Raw genomic sequence first — 7546 nt, 5'->3', positions numbered from 1 at the left:
ATAAAAATCGATAAAATTAAGTTTTGTAGGGAAGAATGAATTGGTGGTATGTTATTCTTAGGAAGAAAGAGAATAGAAAACAAACAAAAAATAACTTGCACACAAGTTTGCATTGAAATTGCTCTTTTTGTAGTGTGCAACAAATAAAGATATAATAGTGCAATTTTTGCTTTGTATTGTATAGTATTTGTGAGTATATATTTACAACCGCATAATCTCCCCTAATAATAAAGCACGGAATGCTTCTGTCGTCCGTCGCGTTTTTTTTGCAACAAAGTCCCTATCATTTCAGGTAATTAACCCGCAGTCCTTCTGTAAGTCGGGTCGAATCGAATCGTTTTTCACTTTTTATGAAAACCCCCCTGTATTTCATCCGAACTAAACCACGGTCCCTACATCATCGGTGATCTCCACGGCGAGCAGCATCAGCGGCGCAAGCCTCTTCTTGGCGATGGTCGCTTTCTGCAGGATCGATGTGAGCGCGGCGCCGACCCCAGGTGTGACGTCGGCCAGCACCGCCTTGAGCGCCGGCCACCGCGTTGTACCTCCTGCCCGACGGGCCCCGCAACGCCGCCCCCTTGGGCGTCCTGTAGTCGAGCACCTCGTCGGCGCCCAGGCCCCGGACGAAGTCCATGTTGCGCGTGCCGCAGGTGGCCGTGACGTGCAGGCCCGCAAGCTTCGCGAGCTACACGGGGTAGTGGCCCACGTCGCGTGAGGCCGCGGTCACCAACGCGTTCTTCGGACTGGTGGCGCCGAAGGTCCTGTCGAAGCTGACCCCGGTGAGCTTGAGCAGCTACTGGCGGCAGCCAACAGGCAGGCGCCTACTACGGCGGACACCTCCGACGGCCTCCTCACCGCGAGGGACGCCGGCGCCACCGCGTACTCGGCGAGCCCGCCGCCGCTCTGCAGTCACTGACCCTGTGAGAGCACTGGATTTTGACAGTTTCGGTAGAGACGAGACGGAACCATAGTGTTGGTCAGTGCGTTGTCTTCTTACCGGGAAGCTGATTGAGATGACCTTGTCTCCCGGCTTGAAGTTGGTCACGCCGCTGCCCAGCTCCACCACCTCGCCGGCCAGATCGCCCACTGCATGTTTCGCTATGAAGATAATTCTTGCATGAGCATTGAGCATACAAGTATAGATGTGGAATTTGACGTAGTGCCCATGTAAAAAGGTCCATCAGCCTGTAATTGTATTCATCTGTTTTTGTCTGCATTCAAGTCATTTCCCCAGAAACAAACTATGCTAGGTCGCGTTATGTCTAGAACCTGCAACAACCGCTTGAATTGGTACGAGATTTTAGAAGCTTGTTTCGTTTCTGATTCAGCAGCAGAGGGCTAATAGTGGAATAGAAAAGGTTCAATTCAGAAAGCAGAGCGTAATCACTAGCCAAATGATATGGAGGAGATTTTTATTAGCTATGAAGCCGACAGGTACGGGATTTTAGAAGCTTGTTTCATTCCTATCTGAACTGTTAGCTCGTAGTTTGTTTGAGCTATGTGTCACCATGTTTTAGTCCTATAGTGGCTGTTTCAATGTCGAGCGGTTACAATGGGTTTCCTTTCGTGATGTGTCAAACTTGATTTTCTCCTTTCCCTCCCCGTGTTTTTCTGAAACTTATATATTTCCATTCATTAATAATGGAAAGGAGTAAAGCCTGGTTCAAACAAAAATCAAGCCGGTCGGTATCATGCGATTTTCATCTCTACTTGGCAATCATTGCCGCAACCAAGTCTGAATTGGGTAGCGTTGTCTTAGCCTGAAGCTCAATTACCTGGCGTGAAGGGGAACACAAGGGAAAAGAGCAGAAAAGTAGAGCGAAGTCAGGGGAGAAGGGTTCGTCACGGAGGGCCAACACCTTTTGGGAGAGGTTGTGCACCTCTGCGACGCGGGTGCCCTTGCTGCCGGACCCGCCTCTCCCACGTGGGCGGGCGGAGGTCCCCTGCGGCTCGGGCTCCGACGACCCGCCCGCCTCGCTCTCGTAGAACGAGCCTCCGGCGCCGCCCCGGGGGTCGCCATACTATGCGTGTTGCTGCTGTTGGTGGCTTAGCGCGGCCGCCGCGGCATGGAAGGCCGCCCCTCCGTCGAACATCTCGCGCCGTACCACCTTGTCCCGCCATCGCCTCCGGTCCTGCTGCATCAGCACCAATTCCCTCACCGCCCTGCCCTCTTCAAACCCGCCGCCTCGCTGCTCCTCTATCCCGTCTGGCCCGACCACCTTCTACCACCACATCACACTAAGACCCCACGGCTCCTCATAGTTGCTCGCCATAGAGCGGGAAGAGAGAAGCATGGGGAGCGTTTTTTTTTCAGCTAGCAGCTGCGGCTCGGAGCGGACGTGGTGCAGAGCGGGGCGAGCAGTGCACGAGCGATGAGGCGACGAGGCGGAGGCGATAGGCGGCATCAGCGACTCGAGACTGGTAAACATATCCATTTGACCGGTCAACAAGTGTAATACGATGCTATACGGTGAGTCAGTGACCGTATAATCACCGCTTCACGTATATAATGATCATAATGAGTGTATTTCAAAGTGTAGTGACCGTATCGTGCTTTGGGTTCAAATATAATGACCATGAGTGTATTTATCTCTTTACAAGTCAAATTTGACATGTCTAACCCTTAAATGTCATAGACATGTCGAGACACAACCGCCGGATGACCCCTTAAATGCCCGGGTGTACAATTGCACTTCTTGTATCAAAACCTTAAATCCATGCATGACAATTATACAGATGAATAATCGAATATCACGCGTAAATAATATTTGTTCGTAACGAAAGTACAAAGTTTTAATATAAATAATAGCTGAAGTTCTACAAACACTAGCGGGATGGAGAGAGCCTTGCTCTTCTAACCTGAAGACCCAGGTTCGAAACCCTTTGCTTTTTTTTTTACTTTTCTATGCTTTTATCCTTTTTTAACGAGTACATGTTTCACACAGTGTAATAACTTTGTTTAACTTCTCTACACTTTTTTAGCAGATTAAATACTTTTTAAAATATTCATATATTACAAAAATAGTTGATCATGTTAACCGTTTCAAAGTAGTTAATACTTTTTTTACACAATAGACATTTTCAAGGGAATAAAAAAGGCTCAGGCCGGCATATTAGACGGTTGAGGATGCACACAACATTATAAAAACGTTCTTTTAGAGCGGCGCTAACAACAAATTGTCATGTCATTCTCAACAAGCCCAATAATAAAAGCAAATCTCATGTTACTTAGTCAACTAAAGTCAATGAGCCCGAGGTATATCCACTCTCTTCTTCCAAAACGATAAGTAATAATAACATGTCAATCAGCCTTATGATCTCATTATTTATGGTTTAGATTAATATTAATCTCATGCTACTAAGTGAACTAAAGTCTCTATGTCTTATCCTTGAAAGTTGATGACAAATGTATCATCCTTTCACAATTGAAACACATGTTTTTTAGGGTCTCTAAAGTTTGCTACCTACGATTTTTGTTTTGTGAAATTGTTTAATATTGTTTGACAACGACAGGGATCGATGACAACTCGTGCTCATTAGCAACCCAACACACGACAATACCACCTCTCCAAACGTCGTGGAATATATGTCAAGCTAGGATTGAAGATAACCACTTCCATTTTAACTTAGAATATGATGTTGAATTATAGCTCCAACAAATTTGAAGTCCATTTGAAATCATTATATAACTTGTTATTGTTTGGGTCTATAGATTTTGGTGAGCATTAAGTTTTACATGAACTATCATTTTGTTTTAACCATATAATTTTATCTAAATATAAATACACATCAATTATATATCCTGTTGCAACGCACGGGTATTTGTACTAGTATCACAAAAATACCTACACATAAAACTGATTAGACGAAACCAAACACACAAGCTAAAACACGTAAAGGGGGACACCATATAAAAAAACTAAAACACATAAAGAAAGGATATATGTACAATGGAGCAAGGGGGCCCTTGCATAGTACATTTTTGAAAAGTTCACACATGTGCACTTCTGTGTGAACTACTCTTGGCCCGATGAATGATTCATAAGCTAATAGGCGGCTAGTTAATTTGCTGGTTAATTAACTAGGCCAATTATCCAATCAATTTGCCTATTTATATATGCATATTCAGTGCGTGGCACAACATGCTTATGGAAACCCTATGACAATAACTAATTATCGAGCACTTTTTCGAAAGCCTTCCGGCGATCATTTCCACGCGTCAGCATTTGATGCGTTTTCAGCAGCCGGCACATGTCACGTTCTGAACGTTTCCTATGAATTTCATTTCTTATTTCCCCGCACGTTTTTCCGGATTTTAAATTGTTTATTTATTTATTTTTGTGTTTCGGTTTCTTACTGGTCTTTCTTAGTTTTTTGGTGATTTTTCGTAGAAAAATATTTTTTGCGTGAAAAACATGTTTTCTGTTTCTTTGAAAGAGGCACGATTTTGCTTCCGCGAGAGGCATGATTCTTCTTTCCTGAGAGGCACGGTCATGCCTCTCAAAATTTAAAAAAATGTTTTTTGTTTTTTTGCGAGAGGCATGGTTTTGCTTCCGCGACACACACACGTGCCTCTTGAAAACGAAAAAATTGTTTTTTTTTGCGAGAGGCAGGGTTTATTCGCCGAAAGGCACGGTTATTCTTTCGTGAGAGGCACAACCATGCCTGTCGGAAATGAAAAAAACGTGTTTTTCATGAGAGGCACGGTTTTGCTTTCGTGAGAGATATGATTTTGCTTTTTCGAGAGGCACGCGTTATTTTATTTTATTTTTCGTAAGAGACACGGTTTCGCTTGCGAGGGAGGCATGATTTTGCCTTTGTAAGACGCATGGACTCTCGAAAAAATTTATGTTTTTTTGTTTTTTTTCAATTGCGAGAAACCTGATTTTTCCGTCCGATTTTTTGATGGAAAAAAGTTTATCAAAACTATCAACATGGGATCTAGTTTAGATGATCTCAACGCGAAAAATCCAACGGTGAAAATGATTCGTGATTTGAATGCACGGTTTAAGAGATAAAACGTTTTAAAAATTTGGATCTATGAAAAAAAGAAAAAATTTAAATTACGACAAATGACACACATGCAATGTGCCATTTGTTACAACCTGAAAAGGTGGGAGTGATCATTAAAAAAGTACTCTTTAATTAGTGATTTAGGAACCTTATTCCGTGAGTAAGCCGCTATGAAGCCAGCTAGCGCGTACGCCCTGGTGTGCATTGTCCTCTTTTGTGCCCGCCCTTTACGGCTTCTTCCTCATACTATTTTTGAAAGTTGCAAGAAACTTTCCTGAATTGGGGTTTTTCTTATTTCATTGTTTTTCTTTCGCTTACTTTTTTCCTTTTTCATGTTGCAAACGTACTTTTACATTTTTTATTCATGAACTTATTATTGAAATCGTGAACCTCATTAAATTTGAGAACATTTTTCGTATTTGTAATTTTTTTCATAAAACTATGAACAATTTCCAAATTGACGAATAATTTTTGAAATCACAAACAGTTTTTTGATTCTTGACGAACATTTTATTATCATTTTCAAACATTATTTTCATGGGAGTCCCCACTCGCTCATGGCCTCGCTCAATAGGTGCGTGCGGATGGAGGAGGAGAGAGAGAGAGAGAGATAATGCGTGACAAAAGCTTGGACGTGGAGTTTCTACACCTGAGGACATATGCTTCTGGTGTGAACAGTGAAATAAATAAAATAATATTTTTCCAAAAAATCTGAATTTTTTTATGATATACTTTATGAAATGTTTGTTGGTCATGCAAAATTTCATCACCAAATGGCATTGATGAAAGGCGTGGTAAAAAACATAATCGTTGTTATGTAAATGTTACTTTCGAACATATTTTGGAGCTGTGATTTGTTTTTCTTTTGTCATGGCTTTTAACAATGTGATTTTGTGGTAAAATTTTACATGCACAATAAACATTTTTTATAGTATATTGCAAAAAATCATATATTTTTTAAATGGTTTCTTATTTTATTTATTTTACTATTCACACCATGAGTATATGAGATCAGGTGTAGAAAGGTTTTTTTTTCAAGGAGTGTAGAAAGGTACCTCTATCAAAAGGTTAGAAAGGTACTTTCGATAAAGACACCTCTTCTTATGCCGTCCCATTAACAAATTGGGTGACCCAAAAGGAGGTCAGCCAAAAAAAAAATCCCCTGCCCAAAACAAGACATACAATGGAATAAAAAGAAAGGAGTACGAACCTTGAAAGAACAATCAATGGTTTTAAAAATTGACTCATCCAAATTTCATTTTCAGACCACTTACATATACTAAGAGTAAACTTTGTTACATGACAGTGTGCAGTTTTTGCAGCACAATCTTTTTAGTTATAATTAGCAAAAGAGTCCGTGCGTTGCAACGGAAGCAAACCATACAACACGTCTTAACCTAATAATCATGACTTGAGAGATTTATTTAAACTTACTACATAAATATATTTTAAAAATTGTTAAATAAGAAAAATAACATTATATTTAGATTGTACGCATCACTATAGATTCAAATTACATTATAAATAGAAAATTAAAAAATCAAATAGGTAAGATACATTATATTTCGATTCAACACATTTTTGAATGAAAGTTCATATGTAATAACTTAAAATTAGAGTTACAGTTTAAAAGATATAATTTTTAAAGTATTTGTTAATTATAATTGGACTGCGGATTAATTAACAACATGGATCAACCTCGTTATGAAAAAATGGATTGTACGCTATTGATTAAAATTATAACATAAATATAATTTTAAAATTGTTAAATAGATAAAATAACATTATATTTAGATTGTGCGCATCACTATTGATTCAAATTACATTATAAATAAAATTAAAAAATTAAATAGATAAACTAACATTATATTCAGATTCTACGTATTTTTCTAATAAAATTTCATATATAATAATGTTAAATTGGAGTTACCGTTGAAAATATATGATTCTTAAAGTATTTTGCACTTATAATTGAATTGCAAATTAATTAATTAAAAACTGTAGGGGTGTTTTCGAAAACATATGGAAAATGATTGATTTTTTTTACTCAAGTATGTACTGCGGGTTTATTTTACGAAAACTGAAGGAGGTTTCTACAAAAATTCCAGAAAATATTCGTTCTCTCACTTAATTATGTACTGCGGGTTGATTTCGGAAAATCGCAAGGGGTTTTCTATAAAAATACAAAAAAACGATCCGTTTCTCACTTAAATTCAGACTGCGAGTTGATTTCGGGAAACTCCACGGGGTTTTCTGTAATACGACCACGACGGACGACAGAAGCACTCCGTGCTTTATTATTAAGAGGAGATTTTATATTAATTTAATATTGGACATGGATTACTTCTTGCAGGCTTCCATCCAAGTTTATTAGTCTATATGTCTACACTCAATATTTGCTTGCTACTCCCTCTCCAAACTAATATAACAACGTTTAGATCAGTAAAGTAGTTATCTAAATGCTTTTATATTAGTTTACACAGGGAGTAGGTGTCGTGGGAACTAGCGTGACAGTAGAGGTTAGGGGGTACGT

General features: G+C 39.6%; 1 pseudogene; it reads right to left on the bottom strand.

Moving 5' to 3' along the window:
- Nucleotides 1-378: 378 nt before the first annotated feature.
- LOC123450597 lies at nucleotides 379-2435 on the bottom strand (annotated as a pseudogene).
- Nucleotides 2436-7546: the final 5111 nt, after the last annotated feature.

The sequence above is a fragment of the Hordeum vulgare genome, chromosome 4H, assembly GCF_904849725.1.
Source record: "Hordeum vulgare subsp. vulgare chromosome 4H, MorexV3_pseudomolecules_assembly, whole genome shotgun sequence".
NCBI lineage: Eukaryota > Viridiplantae > Streptophyta > Magnoliopsida > Poales > Poaceae > Hordeum > Hordeum vulgare.
The sequence above is the reverse complement of the archived record's forward strand: the minus strand, read 5'-3'. Positions and strand labels throughout refer to the sequence as shown.